Raw genomic sequence first — 20,149 nt, 5'->3', positions numbered from 1 at the left:
GTCCATTGTTGATGTCCAGATTATGGATATCGAGGATTCGAGATCTGCTAAAACTCAGTCTCATGAAAGAAGCCACTCAATACTGCTCAATACACCGCTCCTCCCACTATACGTGGAGGCGTATGTCATAACTGCTGTGAGTACACCATGGGTATACCGGGTTTGATTCTATGACCAGTTGATAAACTATAACTCTCCGGTTTAAGCAAGGTGAACAATAAAAAAAAGATCCATGTACGCCTATATTTTGTAACGATTCTTAATTTTGAATGCTTTACTGCTGCAATATGATTTTCAGAATAAAACTTTATTTGTTACTTGTCAAGTGATAACTGCAGAAAGCGGATCGATTTTTTTTTTCATATACTCAAGATTGTCGGAATTCATTCTTTTCTCACTTTGGCTGTAATTGATAGAAACAGTATAAGTTATAAATTAGATTAGACTAGATTGAATTAGATTAAATTAGATAGATTAGATTAGCGGATCGATTTTTTTCATGTTCTCAAGACTGTCGGAATTTATGCTTGTCTCACTTCCGTTATAATTGATAGAAACAGAATAATTTAATAAGCGCAACACCTTTTAATCTTTCATCAAATTCAGATAGAGATGAAAAAAGTCATGAAGTTTTCTTAATCTTCACGACAGTTCTTAAGCAATTAATATGAATATACAAATGAGTAAGGTGATGGTGTCATTGCCTCACAACTTATTATATAGTTTGTACAAACTTTATCTTCTTCTTTTTTCTTTGATCATGCCCCGTATGATATCCCAAAACAACCAACTGAACATAATTTTTAAGTTATTGAGCCAGAAATAGCATTTTGTTACACTTTTATAAGCGAATGTTTATTTCTTTTTATTCATTGAGAAATATGAAAATTAAATTGAAATTGAAATTGAAATTGAATTAAAAAAATGTTAGCGACACCGTATTGCGAATTCTTATGAGTGCTTTGCGAATGTTTGCAACTGTTAGCGAAAATACAAATTCGCAAAGAAATTTTGAACATGTTCAAAATTTCTTTGCGACGAGAAAAACTGATTGCAGACAGGAATTTTTTTTTACAGCAATAAAAACTGTTTACGAATTTCAATTGCTTACAAATTTGATGGCAACTGTTAACGAGCCCTGGCGAAAAATAAAATTCCCTAAAATTCGGTACGTTCGCTAACATTCGCCGCTCAGTGATATACCCCCTTTAAAAAGAAAAATTTGTACAGTGTACAAAACTATTGTTCAGCCACATCTGGAAAACGCAAATGCAGCTTGAAATTCATCAATAAAAAAAAAAAATAAGCCATCCTACAAAAAAAAAAATGTAACGAAAAGCAATTAGATTTGTCAGAGAGGAGACTTCAACTCAAAACCCTGTGATCCTCAAACTTAGTGAAATAAATGTAGAAAAATATATAAATTTAACTATAGGTATTGGTTGTGGGTTGAAGATCATTACCTATATATTTATACGATAATGCATGATAAGGTATGTGGTAAAGATTATGAACATGAATTATGAGCAATACACGGATAATCGATATGACATGCTTACTCATAAACAAAGTTATTTTCTTGTTTCAGCAACGTCTATTCACATTCTGATTTTTTCAATGATAGACCTACGGCAAAATATCAAATATGAATGGACCATTTTGATCAGCAACATAAAAGTCATTTCTGACCAGAAATACGGGGTGAACAAGTAAATGCTTGAATACGTTCGAATCAGTTCAGTCTGATGGTTTAAACCCTTTACGTGACGACCTAATGTTAAGAATATTTTAGCAGGTCAATGATCGTAATGAAAAGGAAAACACAATCATACAATGCCATCATGACCATAGTAAACCAAAACATTAAGCATAACACCTCGCTCTCTTCCCACTTTCTTACGAATGCTGGTTCCTGGCTGTAGTACCTCTGTAGTATATATTAGGCCTGTAATACATGTAGCAATAACAATGATCAAATGTCTGTTTCGCACCAAAGAAACAGCTCCATGGTTTGTACCGTTCTGTACTTCATGGTGTGCTTTGTATGTATATCATGTTTAGATCTTGGTATAAAAAGTGGCAATGTGCGTGCTGTATATCATGAAATATTGAAATGCACCATTTCCAAAGTAAAGTTCTGAAGAATGATAAGTTGATGAAAAATAAAAGTATCATTTTGTTGTTGGTGTTGTTGTTGAGCGCCCCGTATGCTTTGTGTAGATGCTTTTTGGAATATTCTGTAATCATTCAGTTTCTACATCAACTTTCTGATATCATTGACATAGAGAATGCAATTTGTTCCCAAGAGATTGACGGGCTTGGTGAGGAATATTCTCATGTTACCTTAATCATTATAAATGCACTGGAACTTCATTTTACCCGTCTCCTCAGAGCTATCTTTCAGTCTAGGATAAACGGTTATTCCTTTCTGTATGAATTTTTTTTCTTTCGTAATTTACATTCTTACATTGCAAAAGATCCCTGTTCCTCCAACCCGTGCGTACAAGGGACATGTATTCGAATCACCTCCCAGGAGTACCAATGCTCCTGTGATTCTGGTTACGGTGGATTCAACTGTGACGTTGGTGAGGATTTCTTCCTTTCCATGTCATACCCTCACAATTTGCCTTTATAGTTTGTACATACAATTTTGAAATTTCCAGTTTTTCATTTAAACGCAATCATATGACCGAGGCTCAAATCCTGGTATATCCAACTGATCACTATTCTGAAGTTATTCAATCAGGAATAAAATCATGTTTTAGACTTCAATGACAAAAACAATGAATTTTCGTCATGTTTTTGTACAGGATCAATGGAAGATTGTTTGGGTATGACATGGTTAGCTCACCCATTTGCATATTCATATCCACTGTACAAGAACTGTTTTGCAGAAATTAGCAAAACTTCTCATTTTCATCCGATTTCACTCAGATTTTTTTATTGTTAATTTTTTTTTTTTTTACTGTTGAACTCATCAGATTCTACTCTTTTATGAGACTAACTTAAAGTTGGACTGAATTTCCACTTTAAGTTCATCTGGGGGAGAGAAGAGTAGGTAGGTAGGCCTATAGATACTTCCACCTACACGTATACACCTACACGTATACACCTATCCACATACGAACACTGTTCACAATGTTCACAGTAGTGAATACAATGTATATATCACAATACATTATTCGCAGTCCGTGTATTGGTCAAATAGAATCATCAACAGTAGGGGAACAGATCTCTAGAAATGTATCATGCTCTCAATATCAACAGTTTATTCACAGAGAGTTTGTTTACGAAGTTTGTTTGTTTGTTTTTTTTTTTTTTTTTTTTTTTTTTACAAGTTGATCATACACAAAGTGTGCTTTCAAACTGTTGGTATTGGCAGCATAATGTGTCAATTCTAGAACTCTGTTCTCCTATTTATGATATAATAAGATGCAAGAAATATTGTTTTACGTCTGGGCGGAATATCATTTCTATATTCACGTATACACACACACACACACACACATATATATATATATATATATATATATATATATATATATATATAATATGTGTGTGTGTGTGTGTGTGTGTTCATTCATTCATTCATTTTATTTTGTCACGGTACCGGACTCAGCCGGAGGCTGTTTTTCGGTCAGTCCGTGAATTAAAAATACACGATACACAATGAATTGTACAATACAAAAGTTACATAACTGAAAATGAGTAGAAAAACAAATCAAATCAAAACAAAACAATACAAAACAGCATAACAAACGTACAAAACTTAAGACGTAGAAATATGTACAGAATAGAATTATCAGAAATTATACAAAATTTAAGATAATTGTGATAGTAAGGTACACAAATGAAATCGGCTAATTGCAGACTGATCTCCACCCCCCCCCCGAACACTTATTTTACTAATCTTCGGTGTTTACTAAACTCAAATGTTTGACGCTATAAAATCATTCACCTGTCTCCTGAAGTCGTTCCAACCAAGCCCTTTTATCTCATTTGTTAAACTATTCCGAAGTCTTACCCCACTAAACGACAAACTTCTTTTTTTGAATTCAGTAGGCCCTACGGACTTTTGGTAACTGAAAATAATTTTGGTGTCTAAGATTATGCTCATTATTCTTAAATTGAAAAAGTTTACAAATAACGTGAGGTGACATTTCATGTGCGATCTTATACATTGTATAAAGCAGGTTTAACTTTTTTGTTTGGTGGCCCAATGGGGCCACCAAAATCCTCAATTTCATATTTTTGGTGGCCTGAGAGAAAAATTTGGTGGCTCGAAAAAAAATTAAAAGTCCCTTTTTTTAATGAGTCAAATATTTAAGTTTTATTATAGTAAGAATTGTAAGTTGGACATATCTACTCATAAATAAACCTCAACAAACTCGCAACACTCACTACACTCTCAGGCACTCATTCAGTCCTTTTCATCCATCCTTTAAACAAATTTAACTGCTAATTTCCGGCGCAAAAAGTTACGAATTTATAGACGTACTTTTCAAAAAATTTTGGTGGCCCAAGGCGGGCCACCAAATTTGCCCTTTTTTGAAATTTGGTGGCCCGACTTTCTTTTTTGGTGGCCCCGGGCCACCGGGCCACCGTTAGTGTCGAGCCTTGTATAAAGAATTCGCTTTTTCCTTCGAATTTTCAGTTCAAGATAAATAGATTCAGAAGGAAATTCCCAGTTTACGCCCATAACTGTTCGAAGGGCACGATTTTGTTGCTTTTGAAGTCTGCTCTTTAGTCCTATTCCCATAATCCCCCAAACAATATCACAATAATCAAATTTAGTCTGAATTACGGACTTATAAAACACCAATGCTACCTTTTGATTTATAAAAGCCTTAATCCTCTTAAGTAAATAAATATCCTTATTCACCTTTTTGATAACAGATTCTGTTTGAGCAGTCCAGTCCAGATGTTCGTCTAACATAACCCCTAAGTATTTACATTTTCGTACTCGCTGAATTTGTTTTTGTCCTATATAAACGCTTCGAACAGAAGATTGTTTGATTCGTTTCCTCGAACCTATCATCAGGAATTCACATTTCTTCACATTCAGTGCTAATTTGTTATCATTAAGCCATACATCCACTACTTTAAGTTCCCTATTCAGCGTATCGACAACTCTATTTGCATTCTTGCATTGCGCATAAATTAACGTGTCGTCGGCGTACAAAGAGATGTTACAATCCTTCAAACAGGTTGACATATCGTTAACGTGTATAACAAAGAGCGGTGGGCCGAGGTTGCTACCCTGTGGAATACCACGCTCGATCGGTTGCATTGTAGACGATATACCGTTAACTAGAGTACATTGTGCCCGGTTAGTTAAGTAACTGTGGAACCATTTTAGTGAATTTTCTCTAATCCCCAGACGTTTGAGTTTGGAAAGCAACAAATCGTGATCAACAGTGTCGAATGCCTTTTGAAAATCGAGGGTAAGCATTCCAACTGCATTCCCTTTATCGAGACAATCAGCCCAGTTTTGTGTTACATTTATAAGTGCCGTCGCCGTGGAGTGTTTTGGTCTGAATCCAAATTGATTTTCACATAATAATGAGTGTTGTTTAAGGCATCCATTTATCGTCCGAAAACTATTTTTCAAAGATTTTTGTAAACACATTCAGAACTGATATTGGCCTATAGTTTCCCAGATCTAATTTGTCTCCTCCCTTAAATATTGGAGTTACTTTAGATACTAGTAACTTGCATGGCACAGGTACCGTTCCTTGAGTGAGAGACAAATTAATGATATGAACTAATGGTTTAACAATGTAAGATGCTGTCTGCTGCACTATTGATACAGGTATGTTATGTAGTCCACTTGCTTTTTTTTTTTTACTTGTGAAGTTTTAATAATATCTAAAACTTCACTTTCACAAATTTCACTGAAATGGAATAAGTTTGTATTTGCATTTGAAGTGGTTTGCTTACCATTACAATCTTTATCTGAACTGATCTCAATGTTACCTTGAATCTTTTTGCCAATACTTACAAAATGTGAATTGAATAACTCAGCTATTTCTTTTTTATCACTCCCATCGTTACCTTCATGATTAATCTGAGTGATTGCACATTATTTTTCTTGGGAAGTACGTATTGTAATGATTTCCACACGTCTCCTGATTGTCCCTTGCATAATTCTATTGAATTTGAAATACAATGTCTCTTTGCAACTCGTAATTGAGAAGTTGCTCTGTTACAAAGTTTTCTATACAGATTCCAATCCTTATCCAGATTAGACTCCTTGGCTTTTTGTTTTTGCTTATTTCGCTCACGTATTATTTGTAGTATGTTATCATTAATCCATGGTGATTCTTCATTTTTTACTCATTTCTTTTTTAAAGGAGCATGTTTGTTCAAGATTTCAGTAAAACTTTTGTCAAAGGCAGCATAAGCTTTTTCGACATCAGTCTCATTCAAAACGTCTTCCCAAGTAAGTTTGGCAATATCTTCATAAAAACGAGGTAAATTTAAACGTCTTAAATTTCTACTAAATTTATTTATGTATTTATGCATGTAATCTTGTGATGATTTACGTTTACCCCAAGTACAATAAATGGCGTAATGATCACTCATTGTAACAAGAATAACTTTAGCTGAGACAATTTTGTCACGATTGTTTGACAAGATCCAATCTATAAGAGTACTGGTCTGTTTTGTTACTCTGGTGGGTGACTGAATACATTGAACAAGACCAAAATTGTTGATTAGATTTACAAGACATTCAGTTTGCCATGATTTACGGTTTACTAATAAATCACAATTCACATCGCCTAGTACAGTATAACCACAATTAATATCATCCAGTTTTTGCAAAACATTTTCAAATGAGATTAAAGTGGATATTGTTGAATTTGGCGGCCTATACCATACAATTATGTAGAATGGTTTTGCACTGGACATCATAACCTCTAAAATTATCATTTCTAAGTCAGGTTCAGCTAAACCATGTCTTTCTCTACATATAATTGTATTCTTAATATAGACATCAACTCCTCCACCTGCACGTGTTCTATCTTTACGGATGAGGTAATACGAATCAATATCAATTTCACCATCTTCAATCAAGTCATTTAAATGAGTTTCACTAAGGGTAGATATATCAATGTCCATTTTCTTGGCAAGATGTCGCAGTTCATCAATGTTTTTTGTTAGTGATAAACAATTAAGATGGGTAATTTTGAATCCCTTTCCCTCTCTTATCATGTCTTTTTCTTCCTCGACAGATTCGGGAACTGGAATGACAGGGAAATTCGCCGTTGGGGACAATTCGGGAGTGTTCGCTTCTTCTCGGAGTTCATCTTCAGGCTGAGTATCAAACATTTCTACCGGAAGTTCTGCAAAGTAACATTTACGACATATCCAATCTTTATCCGTTTTTTTTTGAAAAAAATTCTATCCTCACCAGAACAGGGCAAATGACACCATTGTAGGCATGCAACACAAAGGAGAGCATTTTGATTTTCCTTGACGTTCGTTTCACAAACAATGCATGGGTATATGTTCTTCATTTAGGTTGTAAACGAAGTGCAAAGTTCTATCAAGTTTATGCACGCTCTTACTCAAGTAGAGCTAGGACATTGACGTTCCTAATCACTACCTTTTTCTCATGACCATCAGGGGCAGATCGAAGGGCGATGATGCGGCCGTCACTGGACCAGACTCGCTTCACCGATGACATCTTCCTCGCCTTGTTGATTAGATCCCTCTTGAACGGCGTCAGATCCTCCTGTATGAAGATGTTAGGCCCTTTCAGCTTGGAGTTGGCTTCGTAGACGTTGCGACGGATGTTGTAGGAGGTAATTCTGACTATGATCAGCTTCGGTCCTCTCCCATGGCTGCTGTTACCAGGTTTTGGAGTGATTCGATGGCTACAAGCAATGTCCTTCTCATCTAGAAGAATGTTGAGGTTGTGCTGAACTATGTCACGTATGACGCTATCTGTGTCTTCCGATTGCTTTTCAGGCACACCGAAAAAGCGGAGGGACTCTCTTCGGCCATATTGCTCCAAGTCATCAAGGTTTTCTCTGAGTTTTTCAATTTCCTTTGTAATCCCTTTGATGTTCTCGCTCATTCTGTCCTATTCCAGTTTGATGTTTGACAGATCGTGCGTCAGAGCCTCGTACACATCCTGTGTCACCTTCTCCACGATTGCCTCCATTATTACGGACTTTTTTCTTTTCTTTTCAGGCACGTCGTCCGAACACAATGCGCTCTTTATTCTGGGTTCAAGATTCTCGCTTATCTCCTCTAGCGTCTTTGGGGCATCTACACTTGACTGACCAGCCAGGCTGGTGGGCTTTTCGGTGCTGGGGCCGACCGGGGAACTCGGGCGAAGTCGTCCAGCCCATTGTCCGTTTTTCCCTTCGTCTTGTTGTTTGCTTTTTGCGACGACATTTTCTCGCTAATTATCACATTTCTTTCAATAATTTTCAATAAGTCTTGTTCAGATTCCAGTGATGATTTCTTAACCTACTACTCAGGTAAACACAGGAAATGAAATTTCAGGGGCAGAATCCGTATTAAGCGTCTCCGTCTCCGCACACACACACTGTGTGTGTGTCCTTATTTCTAAACAACAAAATGTGTCTAGCAGTGTCGCGAGACAAGAACACAATGATACAAATGCAATCAATGTTTAAATTCCTACCAAAAAGGAATTCAATACTCTGTGTATCATGTTTATAATATACGTTTGGGTCCAGAAATGTCTTGGTCAACGGAAAAGGAAAAACACAGGACTACAATGAAGTTGATAACTATGATTAACATCACTATTACAAGTGCTACCTGTGGAACATACCCACATAAACAGATGGAAATCCTTCACTTTGTCTTAAGTAATGTAAAGACTTTGTGAAAACAGTGACACGGCCATTTAGTACACAAAACAATATTGGGTATTGACCCTATCCATACAAAGATTAGATTTGATGACAATAGCGATGATATGTAGCTGTAGGTTCCAATGAAGACACATTTACGAATTAATTCAGTCATTAAAGCAATTTATTCATTTGGCAAAATATAAAACAATACAAGTCATATTATACAAATAAATCAAGAGGCGATACGGATGGTCAGTTATTGTGAGGTGACATCATAATATTATTAATCGTATCCAATATTCTGGGAAGGCAGAATACATTCGGATTAAATTAGACACATTTACTTACTAAAATCCAGGAGCAAACAATATATTCGGTATTTCCAGTTATGTTATCCCAAAAAGAAAAAAAAAATGTCTAAGAAATTCGACTTAGCTTTTTTTTTTTTGAATATTCTCGATCCATTAAAGCAAAACGTGGTATTTTCTTTGAAACTCTGCTTACTACATGTCCAGCTTAACAGAAATCTATTAAATGTGAAAAAAGAGAAATATTTCCCAAAGCATGAATACGTTTGTGTCTCAGAATAATGTGGCACACAAGGGGTTTCCACCATGACACATAAAGAGTAAAACAATCATATAGATTTAACATCATCGCCCAATACATAGTACAGTATGTCCCCCCCAAAAAAAAAATTACAACGGGGGCCCTCCGCAATGATATCTTTAAAAATAGTGAATCAATCTAAATACAAATTCAGGGTATGAAACTACTGTATAACTCATTGCCCACATCTTACAGAAAACCCCATTCGATTTCCTTCATACGTCAAAGAGAAATGAGGAATTTTGTAGAGGATGTCGGGCATCTCTTCCGTCCAAATTCTGTCTATTATTCACACACAAGAGCATTGAATTGCTAAAATTGGAAGAATCAGATTCATGACATGCTTTACAACAATCCACATTTCTCTGTGACCGCTTAACCAAATTGAATGGGGTTTTCTGCAAAATAGAGCTAAAATGTTATATTTTAAGACCCTGAAGTAGCATTTGAAAGAATTAATCATATTGGGTGTTATCAAAGCGAAAATCTGATTGTATTTTTTTGGGGACATACTGCAGTATTCGCCCCAAATATTACACGTAGATTTTCGAATTGATAACACCCAATATGATCGACCTGTCTAAGTGCTACTTCAGGGTCTTAATAACATCTTAGGTCTATTTTGCAGAAAACCCCATTCAATTTGGTTAAACGGTCACAGAGAAATATCGATTGTTGTAATGCATGTCATGAGTCTGATTCTTACAATTTTAGCAATTCACTGCTCTTGTGTGTGAATGATAATATGGACGGAAGAGATTCCCGACATCCTCTACAAAATTCCTCATTTCTCTTTGACCAGTAAAGCAAATCGAATGGGTTTTCTGTAAGATGTGGGCAATGAGTTATAGTTTCATACCCTGAATTTGTATGTACATTGATTTACTATTTTAAAAGATATCATTGCGGAAGGCCCCGTTGTATTTTTTTTTTTTTGGACATACGGTAAAATGTACTCTAAGTCACAGAGATATTTTTGAAAAAGATATTTTTTTTTTCGTTTTTGGAAGAAGAATGTATTTGTGGATGATTTTGAATGCTATTAGATATCGTCAACACATCTACACAAGAACAGGTTACCCTCAAAATTCCCCTATAGGAAACCGGAAAAGTGAACGACACTATAAGTAAAGTTTGTGTGTGTGTGTGTGTGTGTGTGTGAGAGAGAAATATCTCCGTTCTTTTCGGTAATTAGTTTACAATTTTCCGATAGGCGTTGGGGATCTTGTCTAATCTTTTAAACAGCTAATCAGAGTTGGAGATGACGACAATAGGATTAATATCATATTTGTGATTTGACAATCCTGACAATGGGCAAAGTTGCATTATTGTGCTTCTCAGAAATGATACCCGTACATTTGAAATCATCACACAAAATATGTTCTGCAAATTCATTGCTTATACATTTTTTTAGTCTTTCAAATAGATTTTGAAACATCTGAAACACACTTTACATACACCTATGACTGAATAAGAGAAGATATTCTGCAATATACATACTAACAGCATTTATATTTTACAAACGAATTACATTAAAGGGATCGTATACATTTGGTTGAGACCAAACTTCAAGATTCTAAGCATTTTTGTTGAGATGAGAAACCTCTTGTAAAATTTTAAAGAGCATGCAATTCCGAAAGGTATTCTATGGTTATTTGATGAAAATTGGTTTTCAAACGGCTGAGATATCTAAAAAAAAGAAAAAAAGAGCAATCCTAATAAAAGGTGGGACCCACCTTTTATTATGATTGCTTTGTTTTGCTTTGTTTTTGGATGTCTCGGCAATTCCAAAACCGATTTTCATCAAATAAACTTTGAATTCCTCTTAGAATGGTATGCTCTGTACTATTTCATAAGCGGTTTCTTGATATCTCGTAAAAAGTTAAAAACGCAATCCTCATCTCTACCAATATTACTCCATCCCTTTAAATAGTTGGGGTGGTGTTTGTTATTCCAAAGGTTCTTTAGTCCGAAAATATATCTTTATAGAAACGAACATTCAGAATCGTGAACATTATTTCGTTTTCATATTTACGAATTTTCGGAATGACGAAACGAGCCTTATTACATTTTCGGATTGGCAAACCTTTGATCGGAATAACGAACTTTTGGAATGTCGATACTGTGTTCAGATATAGTTATAGAACTAGCTAGGATTGTAAAGTTATGAACAAAGTTGTCATGGTACGAGGCAGAACGGGTGCACGTCACGAGACCGACACCCACGAGTCATACAGCCCACAAGTTATAAAGCTCACAAGTCATACAGCCCACGAGTTATCATGGTTATACAGCTCACCAGTTATACAGCCCACGAGTTCGACACTGAGTAAATAAAGCCCACGAGTTCGACATCAAAAAAAAAAAAAAAAAATTATCCCAGGAGTTATACGGCTCACGAGACCGACACTACGCACAAAAGGCTCATGAGACCGACACTTTAGGCCCGAATTCACGAAGGTGGTACAAATGAAACCATGGTTTAAACCATGGAAAAAAACCATGGAGCGCCAAGTGTCGCACGGAATATTTCGTTACGAAATTGATCATTTCGTCGACAAAATGACCGTTTCGTTAACGAAATTATCATTTCGTGGACGAAATGTTCATCTAGTTACAAAATGTTGTCATTTCTTAACAAAATAATCATTTCATCGACGAAATGACTGATTTCGTGACGAAATTATTCCATGCGACACTTGGCGCTCCATGGTTTTTGTCCATGGTTTAGACCATGGTTTCATTTGTACCACCTTCGTGAATTCGGGCCATAGTAAACAAAGCCCACGAGACCGACACTACACTTAAAAGGCCCACGAGACCGACGCTACGCATGTAAGGCTCACGAGACCGACATTACGCAAAAGAGGTTCACGAGACCGACTCGAAGAAAAGAAGGCCCACGCGACCGACAGGATGAACAGCGCCACCTATAGACCAATGAATTGTATAGGGTGTCCTGAAAGCGATATTTTTTTTTTCCCAGTATGGGAAAGGCATTTATTTGTCTTGGTGACTTGGATAGAGAATAACTATCCAGTCTTTGACTTTATTACTCTCTCTAAGCCTGACGGAATAAACCGTTACAATCTTAATATACTTTAGAAATTAAGAGCAATAATGTAAACAAAATGTTGAGCAAAACCCAGATAAAGGTTCGAACCACCGTCCATCTTTTAAACACTGGTAGCTCCATGATCAGAGCACTAGCACATCGTGCCACAGCGAGAAACTGCCGAGTTTGGTGGTCATTGGGCTTTTGAAGTATGCGAATACAATTTGTCTCCCTATAGTCTTAGGTTTCAGACCTTTTTTGTCAGTAGACTGCCGTATACTTTACGCACACTAATGACTTTCCCATACTGGGAAAAAAAATATTGCGTCCTGAAAATGGCATAAAAAGATATGACAGATGGAAAAGAAGAGTTGCCAGGGTGTAACCCTATCAGTTGCCCCCCCCCCCACCCCCTGAAATGATCAGGATCTTTAATTGTGTTTGCGTGGGTGTGTGTTTGTGAAAAAAAAAATAACAAAATTCAGTAAAAGTGTGCAACAGATCTTTCCACAATAAATAGGATGTTGATTTAGTATTAATTAAAAAAAAATAGCGTAATCGTCTATTAAGTTAGGGATTCTGAAAAAAAAACAACAAAAAACAAGATGCATCCATGAAAACAGCTATTGTATTTCACGAAAAAAAATGTACTGTTTGGAGGAGAATAACACAAGCCACAAATTGAGGTGAATCCCTGCGATATAAAACGTTTTAATCTGTTGAATTACATTATAGTTACAGAGAAAATTACAAATAGATCTTACTCCAAAACGTCTAAACAGGAGGGTAGGATATCTAATATAGCCTAAGTAACTAGTGAATCGAGAAAGAGAAGAGGTAAAAAGTACATCCTGTCCATCTTCTAGCTAAAAACTGGGAAAGTATATTAAAAATAGCACGATGGCATTATCAAAGCTCTAAAATTAATCCATATCATACATCGTTCTTGTCTTCTTTTATTAATTCATTTGTGTTTTTTGTCTTTTTTTTTGGGGGGGGGGGAGCATGACGAATACAATTATATTTTTCTAATTGATAGCAATGTCGCTCCCTGACAGACCTGCCCCCCCCCCGAAGTATGTAGAAGTACATATTTGATGTCGTTCATATGTAGATGGTTACCATCTTTCACTTGATAGCGTGACGAAATTGCACTCGCCAGTATGTTATTTTTCCGTTCATGGAACACCCTGTACAGGTAATTGACATGTAGATGCCGCTGTTTATCCTGTCGATCTCGTGGGCCTTCTTTGCCTACTGTCGGTCTCGTGGGCTTTCTTTGCTTAGTGTCGGTCTCGTGGGCTGTGTTTGCTTAGTGTCGGTCTCATGAGTCTTTTGTGCGTAGTGTCGAACTCATGGGCTGTATGACTCCTGAGCCGTATAACTCGTGGGCTGTATGACTCATGAACCTATTATTGATGTCGGTCTCGTGGGATGACCCCGGCAGAACAGGGTATCTCCCAGTAGTTGAAGCAATTAGGTACATTTCAGGAAGGATGTTACTGTTATCTGATACATGTTCGGTCTTTAATTATAATTTTTAAATTCGCTGGAGTTCTGTATTAACACAATGCTATAGAGAAGCAGAAACCCATTTTTCTTGTGGTATGAGTATCAGCAGTTGATCAGTTCATAATTTTATTGTCATTGACTGATCATCGTTATGTATCAGATGATATTCATTCGAAATCAGAACTTCGTGATTGCTATGCAGGCGTCATATCCACTAAACTGATTGGTGTCAATCAACTGCAATCGAAACAAACAAACAAACAAACAAAACAGCTAACTCGAGGCAATAATCATTAATTTGAGTAGATGTATGTGTTCTCTTCTTACACTGCGACTTCTCTCGTTGCTGTGTTCACTGCGTAGATCAAGCAAGGTTGGACTTAAAGGTGCCATCTTCAAGGACTTGGTATTCTGCGTGACGTTCATGACTCTAGGTACGCGGAATCTTGTAGATCCTCGGCGAACTGCGAAAGGTCTGTTTGGACATCAAAATATTTTGAGATTAACTCTGTCTATTACGACTCATTCATATGCATTAACAGATATTCCTACATGTGATTGCATCGGCTTTTGATATTGACAATTTGTTATGCCATGTCGTCCATGTCATATGTAAGTTTTCGATGAGCTTTATTGCAAATTGAAAGAACATTAAGAACAGAAAAAAAAAACACACACACACCTTGCGGAAGAAAAAAAACCCAAAAAACAACCCCTCTATACTATGGACAATGATGCTCTATAAAGCACTGATATTTCAATCATGTTGAGAGAAAGCTCATCAATTTTAGTTGCACCAAACTTGCAGTTAAGGAGTAGGTGACAAATGAATGCTCTGAATTATTCAGAGTCTAGACCGGTTCTTTCTGTCTTCTCCACTTGAGTTTACGTAAAGCGGACAGCAATAAGAACACTGAATAATCTCGCAAAAGTATTAAATCTCGCTCTATTCAAAACACTCAACCATTTCATTCAAATGACGTTTGCTACTAGCACACTCCTTTCATTTATTTGGTAGAGAGAACGACAGAAAAAAGGGGTAAGGTAATCCTGTAATAATTTAGTTTATCCTGTTATTACTATAATGGATTGCATTCGGAATTTGCTAGTATTTGGTAGTACTGCTACGTGATAAGAAGTATGTCACGGATTCAAATCCAAGGCAGGTTCAATCTTTTCATAAACGCTATTCTGATACAGATCGAACACGCAATCTGCTTACGAGGAGCTACAGCAAGAAAAAAAAAATATACTCACAATCACAAGAAACTTACATGTTGGAGAACTACGTCGATCTCGCCGTACAATTTGTCCTTCTGAATGTGGAGATACCGGTGCACTGCACCTTCCTCCTGTGTGCAGTTGATTATCCTAGGATGAGGAGAGCCGTGCAAACTTATCAATAATAATAATAATAATTAGTAATAGTAATAATAAAAATCCAAATAATGATAATAATGATAATAACAATCAGTTCTTAGAACGCATAATAGCATACGATTAATGGAAACAAAGCAAAGATTAATGAAAGCAAAATTAATGAAAACAAAATCTATCACATCAATAATCAATAATTATCAAAAAGGTGAGTTTCTAACACAGATTTGAATTTATCAAAATCTGTAATGCATAGATTGATACTGAGAGGCAGATTATTCCATAATGATGGTGCAATTTTTCCAAAATCCCTATCACCAAATGTCTTAGATTTGACACTTATTTCAGAGAGGAGACTTTTTTTTTTTTTTTTTTTGAGCGCAGATTACGACCGGGATGATATGGCTTGATGAGTTCACTGAGATATGCAGGGGCATTTCCATGAAAACATTTGAATACAAGGGTCAAAATCTTAAACCCGATACGAGCTCTTATGGGCAACTAATGAAGACTACGAAGAATGGGAGTTATATGATCAAATTTCCTTTTGCGTGTTACAAGCCTTGCGGCTGAATTTTGTTTCCGTTGGAGTCCTTTCAGCTGAGAGTCTGGAATTCCAATGAGCAAACCATTATTATTATAATCCGAATGACTAAAAATAAACGCATGAACCAGTTTTTCTGTAGTTGCTTTATCGAGAACGTGTCTCAATTTTCCAATCCTGTGTTAACCCATGGCTGTAGATTTGCATACTAGTATGTTATTGATGTGAGTTTTCATACTAAGATCATCTTCGATAATGACACCAAGGTCACGTGCCTTAGAAATTGGCAACACAGGAATATCGCAAACATTGATGGACAAGGTTGGCAATGCGAACAGTAATGCCCTGCTAATTTATGCAACAAACCAGAGGAGACTATAGTTTTTTGAGTCATTTTGCTGCTATACTTCCAAGAAGGTAGGCAATTATTATAAGATAAAGATAGCATAAAAATATGGACTTGTTTCAGACGTTGTCTCTGCGTTTACACCATGTTCCCGGCGGCCACGACAGCCCCATTTGCCCGAATCGTAGTGAGCCGTGGGTAGATGAGATATTCCCCTGCCCCCCCCCCTTTCGCATTCTATAGTCTTGTTCGTTCCAGTTTTTGCCTCGGCGAACATAATTATAACTATTAGTCGCTGTTCTCACGGCGTCTGGTCAGGCTAGACTATCGATATTCGCATCCCACTACGGACCACCTCCAAGTTTTGTTACGATTTACGTGCCGTCGAGTTTCGCTGCGTTCACCCCATTTGATCACGGCATACAAGATTCCTTATTAGCACCAGAACTCCCGTGACATTTTTTTTTTTTTTTGACAGTTTAAAACTCTGACACGGCATCCGTGGCAATCACAGCCTGTTAGGTTTGCCTATCCCGTCTCATCGCGTTGTTTCATGTCTATCCCGTTTTGTCCATGGTGGTCTGAAACAGGCTGCCACGGTTACCGGGAACCTGGTATAAACGCCGCATAAGGAAACGGTGTGTTGCATGGGGTGCACGTCACTGCAGTGGTTCGACACCCCCGAGTTATATAGTCGTGGCAAAATGGTCCATGACTCCCACAGTAGGCCCACGAGTTCGACCATGAACAAAAAGGACCACTAGATCGGAACAGTAAAACCCTTTAATTGTTGTAATGTCCATCTTCCTTTCTTTTTTTTTTGTCTATAGTGTCGAACTCATTGGGTTGGCCTTGCTTGACTAGTTGTTTCATTTTACAATCTGAGAAGATGACTGGATGGCACATGATTATTCAGCTGCCCTATATCTGATCCTCCATAGTCAAGTTTGATTTCATTTACCGGGTTATGGCAGCCTGTTCTTTTCGATGAATGAATGAAGCAGGATTTTTTACGTTCATGAGTTGTGACTCTCTCACACACGGGACCTCCATTTAATATCCCAACTGAGAGTGTTTTCCCTCTTGCTAGAGTGGACGGTATGATTACACACGACATTGTTCATAATTATTGACTCGGGAATCCTTTGGATCTTGAGGCAGACGCTCGAACGAATGAGACAAATAACCACTCATAGCTTAGTGTCAGATTCATGGGTTTTTTTTTTCTTTTTTTTTTGGCCTAGTGTCGGACTATTGGGGCTTTGTTTGCTTACTGTCGGACCCATGAACCTTATATTTCGAGTGTGAAGCTAATGGGCTGTATGAATCGTGAGCTGTGTGACTCTTGGATATATATATTTTTTTCTTTTTTTTTTTTTCAATGTAGAACTCGCCGGCTGTATGACTCGTGGGTGTCGGTCTCCCAAGGTGACCCTGTTGCGTGAAAGTAATCATGAAATACTCACTCAATGTTTGACATGCATCGGCTCGGTCTAAACCCAATGAGTGTGTGGACCAACCAAATTTCCTCAACTCTTAAGCTGACCAACTGCAGTTTTTCTAGACACGGAATATTCATTCTGGAACGATCCAGAAGCTTGACAGCCTCTTCTGACAATCTACCATTACAACCGCTGATAGAGAGGCATCTGAGCTTGCCATCGGTATGTCTCAAGCCGGTGGCCACGCTCGTTATCACGGCATTCAGTTTGTCAAGGTTGGGATTATTTTCAACGGTCAGCTCCTGCAGACTTGGAAGAGATCCTATTAGTCCCACATATTGATGGGTGTGTTCGAGAGGTCCTACTGTGAGACGAATAACGCTGATGAGCTTCGGCGTATCGCAGAAATTCAGCGACGACTCCCATATCTTCATTTCTTGCAGGTTCTTGCATGACGCGAGACTGCGCCATAATTGGTCGGTGAGTCCGTGATCTAGATGGCAATACATCAACTCGACAGACGTTACCTGAAAGAGAAAGTGCGAGACAGGACTTTGCTATGTCTAGCACTGGAATTTGCTTTTAATAACATGCCACGTTTTCAAAAGTGGGGGGCCCACTTCAGACTTCTGGTGCCACTTCCGGTTTCATCAGCTAACATGCATAAAAAAGTTTATTTGAGTCAATTCTCTCATCAGTCAATGATTTCCTTTAGGGCTGTTTCCTAGATTTGTAAAATGAATATCATTTTAACAATTTCGTTATTTCAAACCGTAATTCTTTTTCTTTTTCGGCTTTTAACCAAAATCTGGTACGTGATTTTTTTTTTTTCTGGCCAGCCTATCTATAGAGAGAATTAAAGTTTCTGTGTGTACATAGTGACTAAACTAAACAATTACATGTATTAAAAACATATATACACGCACACTTGTATCTTGTGTAAGTGCTCATTTGCAGGTTCAGCTTGCGACGAACCAGTATTGCAGGCTAAACAGAAAAAAAAAATAGCCATGAGTATTTGGGATTTGCGGGCTTGTACATCAACGAAAAGCAGACCCCAACACATTTCGGAGAACAGACAACTTAATTGTTCGACAGAAGAAGAAGAAGAAGAAGAAGAAAAAAGTAATAATGCGCCAAAACGTATGTGTTCACGTACACATGAGTGTTCGAAATTGTTATTGCCGGGCAAAGAAAAACAAACAAACAAACAAACAAACAAAAAGTTCAAAATAAGAAACGACAAGTCACTGTTTGGTGTTTGTTAGTGACTCCATACACAACATTATGCTGTCATGGAAATATCCTTTGACCAGTCTTGCTTTCACACACACAAAAAAAAATCTTATTCACCTTTACTTGAAGACAAGAAGGTAGTTTCTGGACACCCAGCACTGCAGTAGAAGTGGTAGACCAAAGGACAAGCTTGCCATCGCTGAGGAAGGTGAATAGTTCCTCATCAAGGTTGGCTACATCTTCGTCCAAAGTGTTAGATTCACAGAAACATTCCAGCATCACATTTTGCATTTCTTGCCTCTTGTCTGCACTGGTCCCCGCAGCAATGGTTGTCAGCACCGAGAGTCGTGGTTGAAAGCCTTGCCCAGCTACAAACCGGGTCATATTAGCGTACATCAATGGTGTTTTGCTCGAACTTAATCGTTCAAGAAAGAGCTTCAGCCTCTCTGAATCGCTGGAGAGGAACCTGGCAGCGAGGTACTCTTGTCCAAGCTTGTGGAAGAACTCAATGTAAGTCTTTGATGTAGTTCCATCTTTTGCTAAGCGGCGCACAGGTAAGGTCTGCTTTGAAAGAATCCCAAGCGCTACACCTTCATCAACCGCACCCCTGACTCCGCCAAAGGCAGACTCTTCAAAGACCAGAGTCTGATTGCTGCTTACAAGTCCTGCAAGAGCCACTTCTCCGAGAGAATCGAGAAGTGATTGATAGTCACAGATGAGGTTCTCGTCCTTCGCCTGTGCATGTGCTAGAAGGAACTGCATGATTGAATCAAAGAGTCCTGTCATCGTTGAGACGTCCTCAATAAATTGTTCCTCCCAGAGGCAACATACCATGGTGCAGAGTAAGGGTATTTTGATCATTTCCACAATCCAATCCTCGTGGCGAATGAACTGTTTTAGCAGATCACCTTCTGTTTCCTTTCCCTTAGCGTGGAAATACTTGTCAATGAAGGCATATGAGAGAGTCTTCGTGAATCCTTGTATTTCCATTTTGGTATAGGCCTTCACCAGCAAGGGTTGTCTGAAATCTTGCTCTAGGAAGGGGCGTGTTGTGACGACAGTTCGGCACCGTCGGTACTTCTTGTCCGCCAGGATGAGGAGAATGTCACTCTGGGACTTTCCTACTGCGACTCTTGCCTTGTATTCGTCGTAACCGTCGAAGGCGAACACACAGTCTTCCTCGTGGCGCCC

Source organism: Diadema setosum, chromosome 7 (assembly GCF_964275005.1).
Source record: "Diadema setosum chromosome 7, eeDiaSeto1, whole genome shotgun sequence".
Lineage (NCBI taxonomy): Eukaryota > Metazoa > Echinodermata > Echinoidea > Diadematoida > Diadematidae > Diadema > Diadema setosum.
This window is presented reverse-complemented; position numbering follows the sequence as displayed.